Source organism: Eleutherodactylus coqui, chromosome 4 (assembly GCF_035609145.1).
Source record: "Eleutherodactylus coqui strain aEleCoq1 chromosome 4, aEleCoq1.hap1, whole genome shotgun sequence".
In the NCBI taxonomy this organism is placed as follows: domain Eukaryota; kingdom Metazoa; phylum Chordata; class Amphibia; order Anura; family Eleutherodactylidae; genus Eleutherodactylus; species Eleutherodactylus coqui.
Genome location: NC_089840.1, coordinates 302,352,585 through 302,365,996, shown reverse-complemented (window position 1 = coordinate 302,365,996; position 13,412 = coordinate 302,352,585).

The following is a 13,412-nucleotide window of genomic DNA, read 5'->3' as shown; positions in this document are numbered from 1 at the left end:
TCCTGCAGGTAGCCGCTCCCCACGCAACCCCTCCTGCAGGTAGCCGCTCCCCACGCAACCCCTCCTGCAGGTAGCCCCTCCCCACGCAACCCCTCCTGCAGGTAGCCGCTCCCCACGCAACCCCTCCTGCAGGTAGCCGCTCCCCACGCAACCCCTCCTGCAGGTAGCCGCTCCCCACGCAACCCCTCCTGCAGCTAGCCGCTCCCCACGCAACCCCTCCTGCAGCTAGCCGCTCCCCACGCAACCCCTCCTGCAGCTAGCCGCTCCCCACGCAACCCCTCCTGCAGCTAGCCGCTCCCCACGCAACCCCTCCTGCAGGTAGCCGCTCCCCACGCAACCCCTCCTGCAGCTAGCCACTCCCCACACAACAGCTTACACTCTGATGCCCATCACACGTATAGGGGGACTCCGGACCCCGACCACATCTTACACTTAGATGTCAATCACACGTATAGGGGGACTTCGGACCCCGACTACATCTTACACTTAGATGTCAATCACACTTATAGGGGGACTCCGGACCCCGACTACAGCTCACACTCTGATGCCCATCACACGTATAGGGGGACTCCGGACCCCGATTACAGCTCACACTCTGATGTCCATCACACGTATAGGGGGACTCCGGACCCCGACTACAGCTTACACTCTGATGTCCATCACACGTATAGGGGGACTCCGGACCCCGACTACAGCTTACACTCTGATGTCCATCACACGTATATGGGGACTCCGGACCCCGACCACAGCTTACACTCTGATGCCCATCACACGTATAGGGGGACTCCGGACCCCGACTACAGCTTACACTCTGATGCCCATCACACGTATAGGGGGACTCCGGACCCCGACTACAGCTCACACTCTGATGTCCATCACACGTATAGGGGGACTCCGGACCCCGACTACAGCTTACACTCTGATGTCCATCACACGTATAGGGGGACTCCGGACCCCGACTACATCTTACACTTAGATGTCAATCACAGTTATGGGGGGACTCTGGGCTCGCAGCGCTGTAGCGGTCCCGCAGTACTTTCTCCTGTGTAGCACCAAGCTTTAGTGGGACACTCAGTCGGGTATCATTTGGCCCACATCTCGCCATGTGTAAATGGGCCCTTAGGATCCCTAAGAAATGATGCAACCTAATTGGTGAATGTTAATTGGAGGGGTGCCCTGCTCTGCTCCAAGCCCCCTCATTTGCATGACATGGAAGGAGTTTGTTGCATGGCCACTTAGTTTATGGCATGCGTGAGTTCTGGCAGGACGCCCTCCGTGTGACGGTTCCCTTCGTATAAATCCCAGGAGAGGCGGTGATGCGCCGGGCGCCGCGGACGTGGCGGTCATTAGCAGCTGATTTGTTGGGTCATCTTGCAGACCGCAGCGGTTCCTCATTTTTCCTTGCAGAGCAGCAGCTTTTAGCGGTAACATGGCTTCCATTTGTGTTACTTCATCGCTCAGCCGTAACGACTCATATCATCAGCCGCTCGGAGTTGTGCGTCTCCTCCGAGAGTTCATGTGATTAAGAGGAAGTTCACGTGAAGTTCAGGGCTTTGACTTTGGACGACGTTCCCCTCACACAAAGATTACTGGAGGAAAGTGAATTCACCCGAATGGTCGGTGCCGCCGGTTATTACACTGGGGAGACCAGCTAATTACAGGTTAACCTGCTAGTCTGGATGACCTCACTTTACTAACCGGGTGGCATCAATATCCAAACATCTCATTATCTCCGACCGCGCGTCCTCTGTGACATCATCATTAGAGATGAGCGAGCGTACTGGTCTGAGCTTGATACTCGTTCGAGCATTAGGGTTCTCGAGATGCTCGTTACTCGAGTCGAACCCCACGCAGTACTCGAGTCAATTCCATTTCCTTTCCCGCAAGTTTAGCGCCATTTTCTAGCCAATAGACATGCAGGGAAGGCATTACCACTTCCTCCTGTGCCGTGCCAGCCCTATCCCACCCCCATGCAGTGAGTGGCTGGGCCGATCAGGTGACCGCAGAGTACTTAGTGGTCTCGCCCGCGGCTCGCCTCAGACACACACTGGGAGAGTATAGGGAAAGTGCTGCTACTGCTACTATAGGGAGAGTGTTACTATAGGATCCTTTCTATAAGAACCCCAACGGTCCTTCTTAGGGCCACATCTGACCGTGTGCATTACTGTTGAGGCTGCTGGGAGCAGTTTTGCACAATTTTTTTTTTCCATCTCGGGCTGTGCAGGCCATTTCATCTATAGCGTTCTTAGTCTGCAGTGTATTATACAGAGTATAGGGAAAGTGCTGCTGAGATAGGGAAAGTGGTAGTGTAGGATCCTGTCCACAACAACCCCAACGGTCCTTCTTAGGGCTACATCTGACTGTGTGCATTTTACAGGTTGTCTGGTCGGAGTTGTAGTGCATCACTATTGCAGAGCCAGACCTTTTTTCAGCCTTCCGTATTCTTTGTTTCTGCCTGCATAATTTTTTACACCGGTCTGTGTCTGCAGTGAATTAGAGACGCACAGCGTACGGCCACAGCCACTGATAGAGGGAAAGTCATATACACGCTATATAGCCTGTATTCCTTTTAAAGAAAAAAAAAAAAAAGCTCCTTCGTTGGGCTACCTCTGACCGTCTGCATTTTACTGGGTGTCTGGTGGGAGTTGTAGTGCATCAGTATTGCACAGCTAGGCCTCTTTGCAGCCTTCCGTATTCTTTGTTTCTACGTGGAGTTAGTGTTACAATATCGCTCTCAGCATGAAAGAGTACGCAAATAATTCCATAATTATTTACACCGCTCTGTGTCTGCTCTATTCGTAATCCACCATGCTGAGGGGTAGGGGTCGAGGATGTGGACGTGGACGCGGAGGTCCAAGTGAGGGTGTGGGCACGGGCCGAGTTCCTGGTCCAGGTCAATCACAGCCGGCTGCTGCGGGATTAGGAGAGAGGCAAGTTTCTGAGGTCCCCAGCTTCATATCACAATTTTTGGGTCCTGTCGTAGACCTTTATTACAAACTGAGCAGTGTGAGCAGGTCCTGTCGTGGATGGCAGAAAATGCATCCAGCAATCTATCGACCACTCAGTCTTCTACGCCGTCCACTGCTGCAACTCTAAATACTCTGGCTGCTGCTCTTCCTTGCTCCCAGCCTCCTCATTCCATGAAAATGACACATTGGGATGAGAAGGCAGACTCCCAGGAACTGTTATCGGGTCCCTGCCTTGATTTTGAAAAAATGGTTCCTCTCTCACCTGAGCAGTTTGTCGTGACCGATGCCCAACCTTTCGAAAGTTCCCAGGGTCCGGGTGATGAGGCTGGGGACTTCCGGCAACTGTCTCAAGAGCTTTCAGTTGGTGAGGAGGTCGATGATGATGAGACACAGTTGTCTATCAGTGAGGTAGTAGTAAGGGCAGTAAGTCCGAGGGAGGAGCGCACAGAGGAAGAGCTGCTGGACAATGAGGTGACTGACCCCACCTGGTTTGCTAAGCCAACTGAGGACAGGGCTTCAGAGGGGGAGGCAAGTGCAGCAGCAGGACAGGTTGGAAGAGGCAGTGGGGTGGCCAGGGGTAGAGGCAGGGCCAGAGCGAAGAATCCCCCAACTGTTTTCCAAAGCACCCCCTCGCGCCAAGCCACTGTGCAGAGGCCTAGGTGTTCAAAGGTGTGGATGTTTTTCAGTGAGAGAGCGGACGACCGATGAACAGTGGTGTGCAACCTGTGTCACACCAAGATCAGCCGGGGAGCCACCACTACCAGCCTCACCACCACCAGCATGCACAGGCATATGATGGCCAAGCACCCCACAAGGTGGGAGGAAGGCCGTTCACCACCTCCGGGTCACAGCACTGCCTCTTCCCCTGTGCCCCAACCTGGCACTCAGATACAACGTCCCTCTCAGGACACAGGCACGAGCGCCTCCCGGCCTGCACCCACACCCTCACCTCTGCTGTCCTCGACCCCATCCAGCAATGTCTCTCAGCGCAGCGTCCAGCTGTCGCTAGCGCAATCGTTGGAGCGAAAGCACAAATACGCCACCCCCGCACGCTCAAGCTTTAAACGTGCACATAGCCAAATTTATCAGCCTGGAGATGCTGCCGTACAGGCTTGTGGAAACGGAGGCTTTCAAAAACATGATGGCAGCAGTGGTCCAGCGCTACTCGGTAGCCACTATTTTTCCTGGTGTGCCGTCCCAGCCCTACACCAGCACGTCTCCCGCAACATAAATCGTGCCCTCACCAACGCGGTTACTGGGAAGGTCCACTTAACCTCGGACACGTAGACAACGACTGGCGGGCAGGGCCACTATATCTCCCTGACTGCACATTGGGTGAATTTGGTGGAGGCTGGGACCGAGTCAGAGCCTGGGACCGCTCAAGTTCTACCCACACCCAGAATAGCGGGTCCTTCCTTTGTGCTGCTATCTGCGGCGGTCTTTGCCACCTCTTCTAAACCCTCCCCCTCCTCCTCCTCCTAGGCAACCTCTACCTCTCAATTAAGAAATGTGAGCAGCACGTCGCCAGCAGTCGATGTGGCGCGGCAGCACAGCGGTGGGCAAGCGTCAGCAGGCCGTGCTGAAACTACTCAGCCTAGGTGACAAGAGGCACACGGCCCCCGAACTGTTGCAGGGTCTGACAGAGCAGACCAACCTCTGGCTTTCGCCGCTGAGCCTCCAACCGGGCATGTTCGTGTGTGACAACGGCCGTAACCTGGTGGCAGTTCTGCAGCTCAGCAGCCTCACACACGTGCCATGCCTGGCCCACGTCTTCAATCTGATGGTTCAGCGGTCTCTGAAAAACTATTCGCACTTATCTGACCTGCTCGGCAAGGTGGGCTGCGTCTGCGCACATTTCCGCAAGTCCACCACGGACACTGCTACCCTGAGGACCCTGCAACATCGGTTTAATCTGCCAGAGCACCGACTGCTGTGCGACGTGCCCACACGGTGAAAATCTATGCTGCACATGTTGGCCAGGCTCTATGAGCAGCGTAAAGCAATAGTGGAATACCAACTCCAACATGGGCAGTAGTCAGCCTCCCCAATTCTTTACCGAGGAGTGGGCCTGGATGGCAGACATCTGGCAGGTCCTCGGAAACTTTGAGGAGTCTACCCAGATGGTGAGCGGCGACGCTGCAATTATGCGTTACCATCCCGCTGCTATGCCTGCTGAGAAGTTCGCTGCAAGGCATAAAGGCCGACGCTTTGCGCTTGGAACAGGAGACGGGGGATGACAGTATGTCGCTTGATAGCCAGAGCACACTCATGTCTATATCTCAGAGTGTGTTGGAGCAGGAGGAGGGGGAAGAGACAGCTGGGCACACTGCAGAGGGTACCCATGCTGCTTGCCTCTCATCTGTTCAGCGTCTATGGGCTGTGGAGGAGGAGGAGGAGGATCCTGAAAGTCATTTTCCTAGTGAGGACAGCCATGCTTTGCTTACTGGCACCCTGGCATACATGGCTGACTTCATGTTAGGCTGCCTTTCTCATGACCCTCGCGTTAGACGCATTCTGGCCAACACGGATTACTGGGTGTACACCCTGCTCGACCCATGGTACAAGGAGAACCTTTCCACTCTCATTCCTGAAGAGGAAAGGGGTTCGAGAGTGATGCAATACCACAGGGCCCTGGTGGACAAACTGATGCTAAACTTCCCATCTGACAACGCTAGCGGCAGAAGGTGCAGTTCCGAGGGCCAAGTAGCAGGGGAGGCGCGGAGATCAGGCAGCATGTTCAGCGCAGGCAGGGGAACACTCTTCAAGGCCTTTGCCAGCTTTATGGCTCCCCCGCAAGACTGCGTCACCACTCCCCTGTCAAGGCTGAGTTGGAGGGAGCACTGTAAAAAGATGGTGAGGAAGTACGTAGCCGATCGTACCACCATCCTCCGTGATGCCTCTGCTCCATACAACTATTGGGTGTCAAAGCTGGACACGTGGCACGAACTTGCGCTGTATGCCCTGGAGGTGCTGGCTTGCCCTGCCGCTAGCGTCTTGTTAGAGAGGGTGTTTAGTGCAGCTGGGGGAATCATCACAGATAAGCGTACCCGCCTGTCAACTGCCAGTGCCGACAGGCTTACACTCATCAAGATGAACAAAGCCTGGATTTCCCCAGACTTCTCTTCTCCATCGGCGGAGAGCAATGGAACCTAAAGATTCTTTTCGCTGCAACCGCACATAAAAGCACTCTTCTCTATCACCAGAAAAACGTGGCATTTAGCTTTGTCAATCTGTCTCTGATATTAGTCGTCCTCCTGCTACTCTTCCTCCAGAAACAACTTGTCATCACGCTGAACTGCCAATTTTTCTGCGGCCCAAAAGGCTCAACTAACAATTTTTTACAATTTTTCAAAGTTTAAAAAGTATTGATACTTTAACATGAACCAATTTTTTCAACAGGGCTGCCTCCAGGCTCTGTTACAAATTAAGCAACAGCGAGCTGTATCTTTCAAAAACTATTCATGGATTTCACCTGCCCTCTCGGTTGATAAATTTTTCAGGGGTACATTTGTACTCTTGATACACTAATTTTTCGGGCCCACGCCTACCCTCTTATCCAACTAATTTTTCCACCCTTCGTCTACACTCATGGTATCCCAATGTTTCAGAGGTTGACCTATACAGAAATTTTACTGGGGTCTGCCTGCCTATACTTCTGCTACAAGATTGTTACTGGGGTCTGCCTATACTATTGCCACGTAAATGTTACAGGGGTCAGCCTATACTACTGCTACAAAAATGTTACTGGGGTCTGCCTATACTTCTGCCACGTAAATGATACAGAGGTCTGCCTATACTGCTGCTACAGAAATGTTACTGGGGTCTGCCTATACTTCAACTACAGAAATGGTGCTGGGGTCTGCCTATACTGCTGCCACTTAAATGTTACAGGGGTCTGCCTATATTTCTGCTACAAGAACGTTACTGGGGTCTGCCTATACTTCTGCCACGTAAATGTTACAGGGGTCTGCCTATACTGCTGCTCCTTAAATGTTACTGGGCTCTGCCTATACTTCTGCCACGTAAATGTTACAGGGGTCTGCCTATACTGCTGCTCCATAAATGAGACAGGGGTCTGTCTATACTGATGCCACTTAAATGTTGCAGGGGTCTGCCTATACCTCTGCCACAAGAATGTCACTGGGGTCTGCCTATACTGCTGCCATGTAAATGTTACAGGGGTCTGCCTATACTTCTGCTACAGTAATGTTACAGGGTTCTGTCTATACTTCTGCCACATAAATGTTACGGGGGTCTGCTATACTGCTGCCACTTAAATGTTTCAGGGTTCTGCCTATACTTCTGCTGCAAGATTGTTACTGGGGTCTGCCTATACTATTGCCACGTAAATGTTACAGGGGTCTGCCTATACTGCTGCTACAAAAATGTTACAGGGGTCTGCCTATACTTCTGCTACAAGATTGTTGCAGGGGTCTGCCTATACTTCTGCCACGTAAATGTTACAGGGGTCTGCCTTTACTGCTGCTCCATAAATGTTACAGGGGTCTGCCTATACTTCTGCCACGTAAATGATAGAGGTCTGCCTATACTGCTGCTACAGAAATGGTGCTGGGGTCTGCCTTTACTGCTGCCACTTAAATGTTACAGGCGTCTGCCTATATTTCTGCTACAAGAACGTTACTGGGGTCTGCCTATACTTCTGCCACGTAAATGTTACAGGGGTCTGCCTATACTGCTGCTCCTTAAATGTTACTGGGCTCTGCCTATACTTCTGCCACGTAAATGTTACAGGGGTCTGCCTATACTGCTGCTCCATAAATGAGACAGGGGTCTGTCTATACTGATGCCACTTAAATGTTGCAGGGGTCTGCCTATACCTCTGCCACAAGAATGTCACTGGGGTCTGCCTATACTGCTGCCATGTAAATGTTACAGGGGTCTGCCTATACTTCTGCTACAGTAATGTTACAGGGTTCTGTCTATACTTCTGCCACATAAATGTTACGGGGGTCTGCTATACTGCTGCCACTTAAATGTTTCAGGGTTCTGCCTATACTTCTGCTGCAAGATTGTTACTGGGGTCTGCCTATACTATTGCCACGTAAATGTTACAGGGGTCTGCCTATACTGCTGCTACAAAAATGTTACAGGGGTCTGCCTATACTTCTGCTACAAGATTGTTGCAGGGGTCTGCCTATACTTCTGCCACGTAAATGTTACAGGGGTCTGCCTTTACTGCTGCTCCATAAATGTTACAGGGGTCTGCCTATACTTCTGCCACGTAAATGATAGAGGTCTGCCTATACTGCTGCTACAGAAATGGTGCTGGGGTCTGCCTTTACTGCTGCCACTTAAATGTTACAGGCGTCTGCCTATATTTCTGCTACAAGAACGTTACTGGGGTCTGCCTATACTTCTGCCATGTAAATGTTACAGGGGTCTGCCTATACTGCTGCTCCATAAATGTTACAGGGGTCTGCCTATACTACTGCTCCATAAATGTTACAGGGGTCTGTCTATACTGCTGCTCCTTAAATGTTACAGGGGTCTGCCTATACTTCTGCCACGTAAATGTTACAGAGGTCTGCCTATACTGCTGCTACAGAAATGTTACAGGGGTCTGTCTATACTGCTGCCACTTAAATGTTGCAGGGGTCTGCCCATACCTCTGCTACAAGAACGTTACTGGGGTCTGCCTATACTTCTGCCACGTAAATGTTACAGGGGTCTGGCTATACTGCTGCTCCTTAAATGTTACTGGGGTCTGCCTATACTTCTGCCACATAAATGTTACTGGGGTCTGCCTATACTTCTGCCACGTAAATGTTACAGGGGTCTGCCTATACTGCTGCTCCATAAATGTTACAGGGGTCTGCCTCTACTACTGCTCCATAAATGTTACAGGGGTCTGCCTATACTACTGCTCCATAAATGTTACAGGGGTCTGCCTATACCTCTGCTACAAGAATGTTACTGGGGTCTGCCTATACTGCTGCTACAGTAATGTTACAGGGTTCTGTCTATACTTCTGCCACATAAATGTTACAGGGGTCTGCCTATACTGCTGCCACTTAAATGTTACAGGGGTCTGCCTATACTTCTGCTACAAGATTGTTGCAGGGGTCTGCCTATACTTCTGCCACGTAAATGTTTCAGGGGTCTGCCTATACTGCTGCTCCATAAATGTTACTGGGGTCTGCCTATACTTCTGCCACGTAAATGATACAGAGGTCTGCCTATACTGCTGCTACAGAAATGTTACTGGGGTCTGCCTATACTTCAACTACAGAAATGGTGCTGGGGTCTGCCTATACTGCTGCCACTTAAATGTTACAGGGGCCTGCCTATATTTCTGCTACAAGAACGTTACAGGGGTCTGCCTATACTTCTGCCAGGTAAATGTTACAGGGGTCTGCCTAAACTGCTGCTCCATAAATGTTACAGGGGTCTGCCTATACTGCTGCTCCATAAATGTTACAGGGGTCTGCCTATACTGCTGCTCCATAAATGTTACAGGGGTCTGCCTATACTACTGCTCCATAAATGTTACAGGGGTCTGTCTATACTGCTGCCACTTAAATGTTGCAGGGGTCTGCCTATACCTCTGCTACAAGAATCTTTCTGGGGTCTGCCTATACTTCTGCTACATAAATGTTACAGGGGTCTGCCTATACTGCTGTTACAGAAATGGTGCTGGGGTCTGCCTATACTGCTGCTACAAGAATGTTACAGGGGTCTGCCTATACTTCTGCTACAAGAATGTTACTGGGCTCTGCTTATACTTCTGCCACGTAAATGTTACAGGGGTCTGCCTATACTGCTGCTCCATGAATGTTACTGAGGTCTGCCTATACTTCTGCCACGTAAATGTTACATGGGTCTGCCTATACTGCTGCTTCATAAATGTTACAGGGGTCTGCCTATACTGCTGCCACTTAAATGTTACAGGGGTCTGCCTATACTTCTGTTATAAGAATGTTACTGGGGTCTGCCTATACTTCTGCCACTTAAATGTTACAGGGGTCTGCCTATACTGCTGCTACAGAAATATTACTGGGGTCTGCCTATACTTCTACTACAGAAATGTTACTGGGGTCTGCCTATACTTCTACTACAGAAATGGTGCTGGGGTCTGCCTATACTGCTGCTACAGAAATGTTACTGGGGTCTGCCTATACTTCTACTACAGAAATGTTACTGGGGTCTGCCTATACTTCTACTACAGAAATGTTACTGGGGTCTGCCTATACTGCTGCTACAGAAATGTTACTGGGGTCTGCCTATACTGCTGCTATATAAATGTCACAGGGGTCTGCCTATACTGCTGCCACTTAAATGTTGCAGGGGTCTGCCTATACTTCAACTACAGAAATGGTACTGGGTTCTGCCTATACTCCTGCTACCAAAATGTTACTGGGGTCTGCTTATACCTTTTCTACTGGAATGTTACAGGGGTCTGTTTATACTATGGGTGCACACAGATTTCCCATCACGGTGTGTTACCTATCTGGCCCAAAAACACTCACTGACTAGGGCATGAATTGTGGGCCGAGGCAATATGTATTTTCTCTCATGTTACCACAGTTATCTGAGAAACTCGTTTGGGCCACAGAAGAGGAGCGTTACTGCCTTAATGAGACGTTCACAGCTGTACTAGCATCGGAGTCCACTCTAGGCCCGCGATTGCTGAGGGTTTGTGCAGAGGCCTATGTCCTCGGCGCAGTGAAAGTCTGCCATGTTTGGGCACTTTGATTTCTTCTTGGTTCATGTCTTGGGTCGCCTAGGACCCACCTATGCTGTGGGTGCACACAGACTTTCCATAGCGGTGATTTACCTGTCCGGCACAAAGTCACTGACTGACTTGGGTAGGGTGCAGAGTGCAGATGGCTTTCCCCTTGCGATGTCGACTGAGCTATCCGACACCAACACAGAATGAATAGTGTGAGGGGACCCGGATTGCCCATTGCTATGTAACTCGCGGCACCTTGGGTACCACAGTGTGTTTGCTGGGACCGAGCCGGACCAAGGGCCTGCTCACATCCTTCCCACACAGGCTACAGTGGGTCCCGGTCATGGTTTCTTGGCATTGTAAGGCCACCTCCTCCTCCTGCTTGGGGTCAGGGGATCAGCACTGGGCATCATGTATTTGCTCTCGTCTTACCACAGTTATCTGATACACTGGTTTGGGCCAAAGAAGAGGAGCGTTACTGCATTAATGAGACGTTCAATGCTGTACTAGCATCGAAGTCCGCTTCATGCCCGCGATTGCTGAGGGTGTGGGCTGAGGCCTATGTCCCGGGGGAACTGCAACTGCGCCAGGTTGCTCCTGTGGAACTTTTTCCTGGCTAATCCAGTCATTGGAGTGGTGAAAAAAAATGTAACTGATTTGCTGAGACCTTCGCAGCTGAACTAGCATCAAAGTCCGCTTCCTGACCGCGATTGCTGAGTGTGTGGGCCGAGGCCTATGTCCTCGGCGCAGTGAAAGTCTGCCATGTTTGGGCACTCTGATTTCTTCATGGTTCATGTTTTGGGTTCCTTGGACCCACCTATGTTGTGGGTGCACACAGACTTTCCATAGCGGTGATTTACCTGTCTGTCACAAAGACACTGACTGACTTGAGTAGGGGGCAGAGTGCAGATGGCTTTCCCCTTGCGGTGTCGATTGAGCTATCCGACACCTAGACAGAATAAATACTATGTGGGCACATGGATTCCCCATTGCTATGTAACTTTCGGCACCTTGGGTCACACAAGATGGAGCATGGGAACGAGCTTGACCCTGGGCCCACTCACGTGAAGATCGAACGTCAATTTCTCATCAATTCTCAACAGCATTGTGGGCTATCGCCCACACTTTCAAAGAGGGTCGCTGCCTGGCCCTGCCAACCCTCTGCAGTGCGTGCCTCCGGTTCCTCCTCATCGCAGACGCACTTATAAATAGACATGAGGGTGGTGTAGCTATGAAGCGAGCGTGTGGCATGAGGGCAGCTGAATGCTGGGCAGGGAAACTTTTGTGTGCGCTGTGGACGCAGGGTCGTGTGGGGGTTGGGCAGCATGTAACCCAGGAAGAGGCAGCGGTGTGACCCGCAGGCAGTGATTGTGCTTTGTTGGAGGTAGTGTGGTGCTTAGCTAAGGTGTGCCTTGCTAATGAGTGTTTGTCCAAAGTAAAAATTGTTAGGGGGGCGGGGGGGGGGGGGGGGGGGCAGACTCTTGCCCCTATTGTGGCTTAATAGTGGAACCTGGGAGCCTGAGATGCAGCCTTGCATACTGCCCCTGCCCTGCCCTATCTGTTTCTGTGGTGTTTCCATGGATTTCGGATGTTTTCTGATTTTTCACAAGTGAAGACCTATCCGGAGCATCGGTCATATACAAAAATGCTCGAGTCCCCCTGACTTCAATGGGGTTCGTTACTCGAAACGAGCTCTCGAGCATCGCGAAAAGTTCGACTCAAGCAACGAGCACCCGAGCATTTTGGTGCTCGCTCATCTCTAATCATCATCCAATCACAGGATAACCTGATACAGATATTGTGTGATGTCATTGCCAGTCATCCGTGACATCATCATCCGATCAAAGACTGGCCTGCAACAGAGATTGTGTGATGTCACTGCCCATCCTCTGTGACATAACCATCCAATCACAGACTGCCTTGATACAAAGATTGTGTGATGCCATTGCTCATTCTCTGTGACATCATCATCTAATCACAGACTGGCCTAGTACAGAGGAAAGGGGAGCAGTGGAGCAAACCTGATGGTATCGGAGGTTTTAGTCGCAGATGAATGTCTAGAGACCACAATGCCTTAGGAAGGGCTGTGAAGAATGAATAAGCTGTGGAGATGCAGCCAACCAGGAGAGCCACCCATGGTGGCCACGCCTGATGTGTGAGGAGATATAGAGAGAAGACTGGTGGACAGCCGCGACTCTCCAGAAAAGATGATGGGATATATTATCCAACTTCTCCTTTGTTAAGTATATTCAGAACCAGCATAGGATCCGCGTTTCGGGGTTCGCCCCTCTTCAGTCTCACTGGGTGGGACTGATACATAAAGGCCATATAATAGAGATGTTGGAAGAACAGAAAAAGAATAATAATTGAATAGAGCCAGAAAAATGCTCACATTTACATCCACTCCTCCATTCGCATTATAGCATAATAATTCCCCAGTAGGACCCGCTAAATCCAGGGAGGTAAGTGTTCTACTTATCTTCCTTGCCTTTCTCTAGGCATCAGCTACTTCAATGTCCTAATTCAGTGCATAATAAATGCCAGAATAGGAGACGCTGCATTATATTTTACGTGACTGAACGTGAAAAAATACACACGTGAGCGAACCCAATAAAATTAATGAGTTCTATTCACTGTGTATTACATGCATCATCTGTTCATGTGAACAAGCCCTAATGTCAGGTGACCAGATGCCCCAATTTAGGCAGGACAGTCCTGCTATGCGACGTCGGGTCACCATTAAAGTGATTGCC